The sequence below is a fragment of the Talpa europaea genome (assembly GCF_964194135.1).
Source record: "Talpa europaea genome assembly, chromosome: 5".
Classification (NCBI taxonomy): Eukaryota; Metazoa; Chordata; class Mammalia; order Eulipotyphla; family Talpidae; genus Talpa; species Talpa europaea.
The window spans coordinates 34,292,518-34,305,179 of record NC_140071.1 but is presented as its reverse complement, the minus strand read 5'-3'; the positions used below and the strand labels follow the sequence as shown (position 1 = coordinate 34,305,179).

Sequence of the window (12,662 nt, the reverse complement as noted above, 5' to 3'; positions counted from 1 at the left end):
AAGGGGTTAAGCACCGCACTATGAAGCAATCTGCAGCCTCTGCACACAAGTTTGATCCCCGGCCAGCCAGGGAGCAACCCACATGGTGCAACAGACCTCTCCTGTCTCGCCCGCTGCTCCCCTCTGCAGTGTACTTCAGTCAGTCTGCCTGTTCTGTTCCCCACTCTGTCTCTGGTGAATCCTCTCACCCCCTGTATCTCTGGCCTGTACCCCAGCTCTTGTGTGCATAAATAAATAAATCTTAAAAAAAAAAGATATCTGCAAAGTAGGGGGCTTGGATTCTGTTGCTTTTGCCCAGAGGAACAGAAACATTTCAGCCAAGAGGCGAGGAGGCATAAAAGGACAAAAGGTCAGGTCGCAGAATGACCAAACCTAGAATTGCAGATCAGATCTCAGAATGAGCCTGGGCCTACCAAGTCTCATTACTTAGTAGATCCAGTTTTGACCTCCCCCCATACATAGGCCTAAGTTAGGTATGGCCCAGTTATTTCAACAGCGCAGAATGCTGGATGCAAATGAGAAGAATTTTGAGCAATGAAAACTGCATAAACAGTGACAAGGTCAACTTAAGTGGACACTTCCCAGATAGTACCTTCGCTAGATGAGCTACAGTGTGAGTCTGCCCACTCCCCTAAGATTAACAGTCACACACTCTATACTGTAGCATATGCTAGTTTAGGATTTTAATTAAACATTTTTCCCCTTTATGTACTTATTTCTTAATTTAAAATTTGCTGGATTGAAGCAAAGCTGGTGTGCTCCAGAGAATGGTTAGGTGGGGATTGTGCATAAATCACCCAGAAAGTGGTGTGCACCTGGGGAAAAGGTACACAGTTGTCATTTTAAACCCAAAGGAAGAAAGAGTGGTGGCCTTTCATGATTGAAAAATTCTGCTTAGTAGCCTGGCATCACAGGCATTTGCCTAGGCTGTGTGGTGGAGACCATCCAACCCTGATTCCATGACTCCATTCCTCCATGCCAGCTTGAATATCTATGGAAATGTAGATCCAATTTCATTACTTTAACTTCTTCTGAACACTTGCATGCTGTGCCAGAACACTTGAGACCTCATGTGGCAGTCAGTGCTTGCTGAAAGCAGCCAGGAAGCTAGAATAATAATGTCGTCATGTTGCACATTTACATACCGACTTTCATTTCAGAAGAGTCTGAAGCACTTTGCACTGTGAACACTTGGTTGGGGCTGGCATCCTGCCACCATAGAAACCGAGGGTAAGTGAATGACAGGTGTGTGTGTGTGTGCAGCCTCCAAGGACAACAGGATACAATGGGACTGAGGATATGGAGGCCAGTTTTATAATGTGATCTTTAGATACCAGTTATTTAGAGCCTTCATTTTAAATTTAATTCCCACAGAGGTACTATCTACATTATTCATCTTGCTTATGTCAAAACGGACTGTCAGACAATGAGGTAGATGAGATACATAAGACTCAAGTGTAGAGAACAATTAATCTCAGGATCCCCACTATCTTCAAAAGTTACCCTTCACTTGTTACAGACATGGGTTCATCAAATTCGGGTATTGTCTTCCACCTCAGGAATAAAACAAATCACTCATTTTATTTATGCAATTGTACACTTTAGAATACAATGGATAACCAGTGGCTTCTTCTAGTTCTTTTCATAAACATAAAGTTGGTCTGATCTAATAATCTGCATGGCCTTCAGTGTTTTCTCACGGGCACTGGCTACATTCATGTCTATGAAATAAAATGCTCTTGTAAATATTTTTCTACATGCAGCGTAAATCAAGCTGGAGTTGAGGCATGTTGGTTACACAATGACAGTTCATTGAAAATAATGTCTTACCAGTTGAAAATTATGACACAATCACAGTAAAAATATATAAAATAATTAAGCATAACCTTAACAAGAAATGTATGCAATCAATATTAGGCAATGAGAGATTCTGTGTTTGTGTACTTGGACACTGAATGTTGAATGAATATGTTTTATTTTTAACTTGAAACTATAGGTTTAATCAAGCAAATTCTAATATGTTTAAAATGGAGTGAGATGGGGTGAATTAGAAAAGTGTTTTTAAAATTTTTTTGGAAGGATAAATGAATAACTATAACCAAGAAATTTTTGCAAAGGAGAAATAATGAGAAGACATTTATTGTACCAGATATTTAATAATTAACATTGGAAAGAAAGATTGGTATATAAGATGCCAGCATCATATACACTTTATAAAAATGGAAGCATTATTATTGAATGGTTGAGTTAAATATTTGGGAAAATTATGTTAAATCCTACCTTAGTAAGTACTTAAATCTATTTGACATAGCCCAAATCTACTTCAAATATATAGCCCTGAGTATATTTTAGATTAATTAAAAAGCAAAAAACTGAAAATGAATTGTAAAAACAGAAGAAAATATAGGTAACAAATCACAAAGGAAAATGCTAGCAAAAGTCACATAAAATTAAAAGTTTACATTAAAAATCATCATAAATTTAAAAAACTTAAGTAGGAAAAAATTACAATAAATATGAAAAATTGTGGATGGGATTTCCAATAAATTCAATAAGTAACTGAAAATTTTTTCATTTATATTTTATTTATAATAAAAGAAAAATCATCAACATGATGGGTGGGATTAATTATGCTACATACAACTGAAAGATATATAAAATATTATTTAAAGAGAAAATCAAATAGTGAAAAATGCTTACTATCAAATAATATTGATAAAAAAGGAAATAAATGGATCTAGAGTATAATTCTAACTTTAAAAACTGGGTAGGTTGCAAAAAAATTGGAGGCCATGTAACAAAACGTTAACTATAATGGAAGCTTATCTTCTTCATACCTTCCTTCATTCTTTGCAATTAGTATACTTCGCTTTCATAATCAGAATGTTTCCCTGATTTTCTCTAATATCGTTATTGAAGGAAGACTAGCAGAAGAAATAAAGGAATTGATATTCATCAAGTATGACTTTACATGGGTTATTTCATCTTCATTTTTATTGGTCACATTGATTTATAACACCTTATATGATTTAGAGGTATAGGATCACACCTTTCAACTGTATGTTAGCACACTACACCCACCATCACGGTACGCATAGTTCTCCACCCTAGTCCATTTTATCTTTTTCGCTTAATGCATTTTTATATGCTTTCTTAAATTACTTTCAGAAAGAAGCAGAATATACACATTTATTAAGCTCTGTAATGTATTTTTCCACAACTTATTTAACCTCACACAGCCATTCTGCAATGTGTATGTATCTCTCCACTCTCTAGAAGAAGAATTGGATACTTGGGGGGAAAGTGAATTGGGGCTCTGCTTGACAATTCCGAAGTATCTTCCTGCCATAATCTACCATGTGACCTTACCATTTTAACCAGGATGCTTTCTTTCCCTGTCCAGAATCTTTATGAGATAAACAAGGAAAAATACTTGATAACATTTAGATATATAGACTGTAGACACCTGATCTAGCCTCAAGTTCATCATGCAGATAAAATCTTCAGGAAAAAAATAAAATGCATGGTGGAGGATAATGTGTGCTTTCGCAGTCACTCACTCCTGGCCACCAAAAACAAAGTAGGATAGTCTGTAATGTTGGCACGTTTTGAAAACAAATACTTTGGGATAAAATTTTTATTTTAAAATCTCTTTCATCAAATTCTATATTCCCCCACTGTGGTCTCTAACCAATGAAGTAATTACTCTTTATATACAGTATATGACCCAAAACTGCAATAGGTAATGGAATTGCTCTGTGTTGCATTCCAATATTTCATACCTTTTTCACTAATGTTCAATACTTTATTAGTAGAGAATAAATTGGTACATTTCTTTTATTGTCGTTTTTGCTTTCCTTTATAAAACAACATGGATGAAAGAAATATCTTCAGGTAGTTAATCATCCAAAGGCTTGAAAGTGACACTTTTTTTTTTTAACACATTATTAAGGTTTCTTTTAAAGATGTAAAAAAAAAAATTACCCATAAAAGCAGCTATAACAATAAATCTGAGAACATGTGAGATTTATACTGCACAACTGTTTCTAATGATTCACTATAATTTTTAAAAAATCTTATTTAAGTAGTCCACAAAACATCAATAATTGCAAAACTGGAAATACAGAGATTCTTTTTTATTCACCAGTTTTACTGTCACATACCACAGAGTTAACTAGAATCTTCCAAAGAAGTATGTACTTTCCCGCTTGGAGATATTTCAGAAAGTCTAAAGATCTAGTGAGTCAATAGGACTACCTGAAATATTTGGAGAATTCTGTTTCAAATCAAAATGACAAGTACCCCCATCTACTGATTCTGTTCTGAAGGTGTACACGGAGCCAAAGTGGTAGACATGAGAGATATGTATTGAGGGGTTGGGTGCCTCATGCATCCAGCTGTCTCCTGCCATGGTCAATCCACCTGCTTAGTAGTCACTGTCAGTCCTGTGACTCAGAGAAAATGAATCCATTCAACATCTGTGCTGTACTGTCCAGAGCAGGTATGTAAAATCTATTTATTCCAAATAATGTTATGAGATGATTGTCATTTCACTTCCTAGGGTGAGACACTGTCTTCAGAGTGCAAGGAGAGGAGTTAATTAAATATGCCAGGACGACAAGTATAAAATGGAACCATCCCAACAAACTAGGCCATATGGCCACCATACTTAGTATTTGTGGAGAAAGCATTCAGATTTGCTAGCCCAGAGAGATGATTTTGATCATAATTTTGCTTGTTTAAAAGTCTTTCTGGGGTCTCTCTGGTGGCACAAGGGGTTAAGCACTACACTATCAAGCAATCTGCAGCCTCTGCAGCACGAGTTTGATCCCCGGCCAGCCATGCAGCAACCCACATGGCGCAGCAGACCTCTCCTGTCTCACCCTCTGCTCCCCTCAGCAGTGTACTTCAGTCAATCTGCCTGCTCTGTCTCTGGTGAATCCTCTCACTCCCCCACATCTCTGGCCTGTACCCAGCTCTTGTATGCATAAATAAATAAATCTTTAAAAATAAATAAATAAATAAAAGTCTTTCTGGGCCTCCCTGGTGGCGCAAAGGGGTTAAGATGCAACCAATGAAGTTCGCTGCAGCCACTGCAGCATGAGTTCGATCCCTGGCCAGGGAGCTACCCACATGGCACAGCAGACCTCTCCTGACTCGCCCGCTGCTCCCCTCAGCAGTGTATTTCTGTCAATCTGCCCGTTCTGTTCCCCACTCTGTCTCTGGTGAATCCTCTCACCACCACCCCCCCTACAACTCTGGCCTGTACCCCAGTTCTTGTATGTGTAAATAAATAAATATTTTTAAAAAGTCTTTCTGTGTGACCTCTGGCAAAAGGTGAGCAATAAGACTGATATTTGCTATAGGACACAACTATTATTTACAGTTTACTAGTGACTATAGTTCTTCTGTGAGTAAATATATTCTCACACAGCACAAAGTGTACAATTGTGTTTGGAGTATGTTTGTTTCGTGTGATTTATTTTCATGCTAAAGATGAATTTGATAAGCAACTTTCGTAAGTTATTCAGTAAGATGCCCTGCTAAACAGACTTCCTCTCAGATCTATATTTCTAACCTATGAAAAATATATGTATAGATTGAACTATAGAACACAAAGAAGTGATATTTCTCTGTGCCAATATTCCTTGTTTTTCAGATAGAGAAAGTTACATTTCAGTCTGAAATCTAGAATACTGAAATTCTCACAGAGAGCAGCTTGGCATCTCACAAAGACCGTTGGCTACTGAATCTTATTTTAGTGTCTTACTCAGTTCTTTTTATATCAAATCCTATGCAGGTTACCTAGTACCTTGGCTCTTTTCCTGATAGAAACCCTAAAAATAGGAACCCTCCCCGGAGACACTGAAGAATTCTGTGTATATTTAAGGATAAGAGGTCAAATGGACAACATTTAAGACAGAATATATTTCTTTTAAAAAACATAACAGTTCACACAAACATCTACATTTCACAGTTACAAAAACGACTTAATTAATGGGGGGGGGAGCACAAAGGACTATGGTGATGGTTCATAGGTGGTATGGTGGTGGATTACACCTGGAAGGTGAAATGAAAATGTTGCTCACAATTAACAACAATGTAAGAAAATTATTTTTTAAAAAAGAATAAATTAAATAATACATATAGAGCTCTTAGTACAACGCCTGGTATAAATAAATATAGTTAGTAGCAGTAGTAATAAAATTTTATATATTTTCTTATTAAAAGATTCAAATTATCTTTATTTTTGTTTACATAGACAAAAGTTTGATCTGTTAGAAGAAGCAAACATGTAAACTCTTTAATGTGAGTTTTCTTTTGCTCCAGATGACTTAGTGTTAACTTGTCAGATTCCATTTCAGAAAATGATGGTAGATTCTTTGTTACATTGAGAAGATTTTTTCTTTTTTGCTGACTCTGCACATGGTGTTTTTTGTTTTTTGTTTTTTTTTTCCTCCAGAATGAGCATTTACCTGGGCTTAGCTTTTTGCTTCCTCTGTTGCAAGGGAATTCTATGCTTCTCAGTACTCATTTTCTACACTACAATTTGTAATTGCATTTCGTTGTGCCTTGCCCTATTAGTTTAATGTTATACATTGGCATGTAACTGTAAAGGTGATTGTAAAATAACTAAAATTTGGCCAGAAATGTCCCTTGTGTTAGGCGATGTAAACAACAGTCATTTTTAAATGGCAGTTGGCACTCTGAGGGTTATAATAAAAGCAAGGAAGGAAAGAGTAGGAGGAAAAAAGAGGGAAGAGAGAAGATAGGAAGGAGTAAAAAAGTGAGGAGACTGAGGAAATCTGAGGAGAGAGGGGAAGGGAGTGGAAGGGAAAACTTGAAGGTGAGACACTCCAAGGGACTAGTAGTGGCAGGAAGGCCACTGAGCAGGTTTTCTGATCCAGAAGATCGGGTAAAGGAGGAGTCCTGGAGCCCTCTGTGGCTTTTCAGGCTTTTATTGGGATTTACCAGGTACAGGGCAGGCAGGGGTGCTGGGGGGCCGGGAGGCTGGCAAGTTTCCCAGCCCCCAGCAAGCCTTCACTCTATCTGGACTTCTCTCGTGTTCTCTCTGATTCTCTGCTCTTCCCCAGTTCTTCTCTCTGCTGGTGTCCCCGTGATGCCGCCCTCATAAACCCAGTCTTAGCCCAGGTGAATCCCATCTACATATGCCCACGCCCTATGCCAGGTGCCCGCCATCAGGCATGCATTCAGGACCGCAGGGTTCCGTCAACTATCCTAATGGCAGGAGGGCAGAAAAGCCTGATACTTTACTTACCCTATAGGACTACAGGAGAATAAAGAGGAAACAGGGAGCTTGGGAGAAAGACAAGAAAAGTAAGGAAAACATCTTGAATCAGAAATAAAAATATGTAAAGCCAAAGCAAAATCAAAAGTTGCCAGCCACATTAACTTCTAATTAAGCAAAAAAAAAGAAAAAAAAATGTAAGTCTTAACATGAAGTGGTTAATCTCCATTAAATGTAAATGTAAACATTATAAAAAGCACCCAGGGCAGATGGACCTGTTGTCTGGATGGAGAACTTCCTGGGGCCACATTTCTTGCTATTTAGACCCCTCTTCAAGTAGGCCCTGCGGGGCTCACAAATCTCCTAGTCCTAATGATTTAAGAAAACTTCTATCTGTCCCGCTAGTACTTGAAAGCTCTTAAAAGATTAGGACTATATATCAATAGCAGAACCTTTGACTTAATCTCCTTGCCAGCAGGCAGGAAGTGCACTTTTCAGAGAGTGGCTCTATAGATTATCTCAGGCTTTTGTCCCAGAGAAGTTCTGTTTTCAGAGAGCCTCCAAGAGAAAGGGCCAACAGGCCTGGCTCCTGGCTCACCTTGAGAGAAACCACCACAGAAGTCATGAGGCTGCTGTTTCCAAGGAACCAGGAAGGAAAACCAGTGTTAAAGGGTACTCTCACCCAGGACCGCACGGTATAATATGGGGAAAAGAAATTGTGTGCCTCAGAGGATTTTCTGTGAAGTCAAAATGAACAGACTGTGGCAAGATTTTGAAAATGGGAACGTACACTCAGGATTGCAGTGGTTTAAAACATATCATTACCTTTCTTTAGCCCCTATTTGAGGGGAGAGAAAAGGTTACATCAGGTGTATCCTAAAATCCCTTCTGGTTCCAATTAACCACTTTGCAGAGAAGATAACAAGGGCTGTGAAATAGCTTCTGCCCCTCAGAGCCATTTAAAAGCTTATTTGAGGACATCGCTGGTGGGCAGAATTTCTTCTACCCTTTCTATGAGCTCAGTAATTGAAACTTAAGAGAGAAAAGGAAATAGAAGGATTGAGCTTGTTTCTGAATCCAAATAGCAAATGCTAAGTTAGTTTTTCTTTTTCCAAACTTAGAATGAACAAGTTGTGTGTCTTAAAAAACCTCTTTTAAGGGCCTCCCTGGTGGCCTAGGGGTTAAGTATCAGTGCTATCACAGCTATGGCCTGAGTTCAATCCCTGACCAGGGAGCTAACCCACATGGCAAGGCAGGCCTCTCCTGTCTTGTCCGCTGCTCCTCTCAGCAGTATATTTCAGTAGATCTGCCTGTTCTGCTCTCCACTCTGTCTCTGGTGAATCCTCTCACCCTCTGCACCTCTGGTCTACACCCCAGTTCTTCTATGCTAAACAAACAAATAAAAACTTTTGAAATAATTTATTTTACTTTCAGTGTATGTTTAATAGGGTTGGAGTTCAAATGCACAGCTGAGAGGGCAATTAAGAGTTTAGAGATTATTCTATTATTCTAGATGACCACAGTCTTATTTAGAAGATTACTAGATTTCCCACTGACTGTTTCTATTGCTAAGAGTTGTTCCCATCCCACCTGCATAATTTCCTCAGCTATGTGTTCTTGAACAATGGACTTAACTGCACCTGTAAAATGGGGGTAACAACAGAACCTACTTTGTGATGGTTATAAAATTAAGTAGCTTAATTCATTTGAAACATTTACCACAAATGCCTGGATCTAGAAAGTACTTAATTAGTCATTAATAATAACAAGAGAATGAAAATACTACAACTTTTAAATGATAAATTTTACTAAAACTTAGTAAAAAAGGAAAGATTATTCTTCCTACCTCCTTATGATACACATCACCTCAGGAATATCTTTTTTTTTTAAGATTTTTTTTTTTAAGATTTTATTTATTTATTTATACAAGCACTGGGTACAGTCAGAAGCGCGGGAGGGTGAGAGAATTCACCAGAGCCAGAGTGGGGAGCAGAGCAGGCAGAAGGACCGAAGTACACTGCTGAGGGGAGCAGCGGGTGTCCGGAGAGGTCTGCGCGCCATGTGGGACCCTCCTTCGGTGGCAGGGGAGTAGCTGGGGATCGAACCGGCGCTGAAGAGGCTGCGGGCAGCTTCACAACCCAGCGCTTAACCGCTGCGCCACCGGGGAGGCCCAGGAATATCTTATACAATAATTTTGGTAACTTCTTTGTCCTCTAATTCAATCACAGCTCAAGGTGGGTATTATATCATCCTGACAAAAGCCACACAAGGGTGAGGGGTTGGTTGCCTGAAGTTTCAACTCAAACTTCTATGTCAGTTATGCCTCCTCTCTTTTGGCACCTCCAGCCTCACTTGTTCATGTCCATGATATGGGATTTGAAATACGGTAATCTGAGCAGGGTCGATCTATTTATAACATTCACAACTCACTGAAAGTTGTATGTTCTCTGAAAGCCAGGGTTAGTCATACACATGTAAGATACGCACCTTCCTCATGTGAGACAAGACATGCATCATGCAATTTTATCTGTCCATACTTATACAGGTAGAACTTTCTATTAGAATTCATTTGTCCTTCAACAAGCCTCATGGCTAAATCAAGGCCAGAATTTACTATTTAATCTTAATAGCATAAGCTTTGTTGCTAATGTACTTACTAGTATTTAATCAAAGAAAGGTCATTATAGATATATACACCTATATATAAGAGGCATCTGCAAGAAGATGTGGAACCTTGAATAGATTTCTTTTCCTTGAATAGATTTGTTATAAAATTAATTCTTTAAGTGAACTTTATGGTTTATAAAGCATTTTGAATTTAGCTTCCCACTTAGATAACAGGGGCAGGTGGTTTCCCTATTTTACAGATAAGAAAACTGAGACATGGAATTCAGATTTTATTTCTAGTCAGAAAGACTTCCTGGGACTTTAACCCATGTCCTATAACTGAATTGGGTTCCTTTCAGATCACTGTCAAAAAGCCATGAAGTTACATATGGAATTTTTTCACTCCATTGTTTTAGATATTTTAACTTGGCTCTTTCCTAAAACCAACCTTAAGTTATAATCAAATTGTGTGAGAAAAGAATCATATTAGTATTATAAAAACAATGCTCTTTGTGACATCTCCAAAACCAAGTAAGGATTACTTTGGGAAATCTGGAGGCTATTTTTCTTTACAAATATTTTACAAGACAAACTTGTACCTTTCAAAAAAAGCCCATCTGTTGTAAATTATCCCTTACAGAAAGAGAAGGAATCACCATCCTTTCTTCCTATCTGAGCTTAAAGGAGATTTGTTGACATATTCTAAGGCCAGCATAGACAAAACAGCACAGGAAAGAGGAGGCGGTCAGCAGGACCAGGGCTCGGCTTTGCTTAAACTAATTCCACATGCCCCATGAACCATTAGCTGTTTTTTATTTCCTGCTCTAAAGATCTGTAGTGAAAATAATCTGGGGTAGGGAAAAGCTGCACTTATTATTTTTTTTCCCCCAACAAGATGCTGTGTTAGCAAATAGAACATATGAGCCACCTTCAGCAAACCAAAGTCTTTAATAATCCATTTTTCAAACACTACTGGTATTTCCTTTCCAAACAAAGATGGACTGTGACTGGAATCAATTTCATCATTTGTATGGTTACAATTGCCAACTTTCTGGAAATAATCGCCATTTAAATACTGGATAATATTTTTTATATGAAGCCAACAACAGTTTTATTGCTATTTAATTTCCATGATTTGTCTGTTTGCTGTAAGTTTTCAGTGTTCTAAGACCATGATGTTTGGGGTTAGAAAAAGTCTTAAGAAAAATGTCAAAGTGGTGTTAATGGCCTGACTTGAATCTACCAAACAAGGGAAATTAACCTTAGGAAAAAAACAATTTGCTCCACTATTTTGGGCCTTTCTTCCCCAGTTTCCCTATAAATTGTATAACATGATGACATCACCTACCATTTTCAGACCTTGACAATATGTAGGAAATCAAGGTCAGCATCAAGGACTCAGTTGTGTCCTATAAGAAGATAACAGGGGTTTTTCAATGAAATCCAACAAAACAGAGGTGAAGTGGGTACAAATAAAGGGCCTGGTGAATCTGGAGGGAACTGAGCCATCTTTCTCTATTGATGCCATATGTAGCACATACCTGAATAACAACTTCATGCTCTATGGGATGTTGCTGATATATAGGATGGACCTATCCCCTAAACCTCTTCCTCAGTGCAGACTAAATCACTAAAACAGGCTCATTCTGAGGTCAACCTATAAGAAATTGCCAAAGGTCCACTTTATTGAGCTGATGGCCATATTGTGACTTACTTAGTACTGTGGATCATGATATTTTAGTTTATTTAAAGAGGAGAGTAGGAAAGGGTAAGAAAAACTAAAGAATCAATTTGAAAAGTATATCAAATTTTTACATTGGGGATGGCCATTAATAGGATAAAATGAATCCTTCAGAAATGGTAGTTTATGTATCTGCATTTAAAATTTCCTCACTTAAAATTGACATAGAATGGGCATAGATCCAGGCTATGATGTACTTTCCTAGGCTTGTTGTAGGGCAACTGAAAATTATCAGGATTTTCCACCCTCCCGCCATTAGCATTAATGATAGATCTCTGGAGTCCTACATGCATGCCTGATGGAGGGCACCTGGAGTAGGGTGTGGGCATGCAGAGGTGGGCACACCTGGGCTGAGACTGGGCTTATAAGGGTGGTATCCCTGTGACGCCAGCAGAGCACCAGAACGAGAATAGGAGAAACAGCAGCAGAGAAGCAAAGAGAAGAGACCTTGAGAGAACGCCAGAGAGCCCAGAAAGAGTGAAGACTCACTGGTTGTGAGTAACAGGCTGGTTATTTACTGGTTGTAAAGTAACAGGCACATTCATCAATATTAAATACAAGTTTCCTTCCCACTAATTATATTTCTTGTTTTTTGCCTCTTATATTTTATTTTTCTTGGAATTTGTATTTCGAGGCCTGATTATCATTCACAATACTTCCCCATTTGAGCCATGTTATGTTTAGCAAAATCTCAGTCCATTCCTTGCATTCATTTATTCAATATTTATTAATTGAATGCCAACTACATATCAGACACTATTCTAGGCTCTGGAGACAGAAATAAACAAGATAGTACCAAAAATATAAATAAAGAAGGAAAAATAGCAGGAAGTGAAAATTGCAGTGAAGAGACTTCAAATGGGTGCTTGTGCTGGGGAGTAACCAGGTGTCAGAGAGAGCTGCTCTGAGGATGTGCTTCATAGTTGAGAACTATTTTGGTCAGGATACTAGAAACTACTCTAGGTATTTTAAACAAATAGAATTTAGTGCAGAGAAGTGGCTACGTTGGTGATGGAAGGACTGAGATTCAAATAGAGTGACAGACATCCAAATTGCAGGAAGCCA

General features: G+C 38.2%; 1 protein-coding gene across 14 annotated transcripts in view; it reads right to left on the bottom strand.

Moving 5' to 3' along the window:
• MCTP1 (multiple C2 and transmembrane domain containing 1) overlaps positions 1–12,662 on the bottom strand; it is a gene marked incomplete at both ends in the record, with an annotated part of 477,275 nt that overhangs the window by 11,220 nt on the left and 453,393 nt on the right. The gene's annotated exons all lie outside the window — the stretch shown is intronic.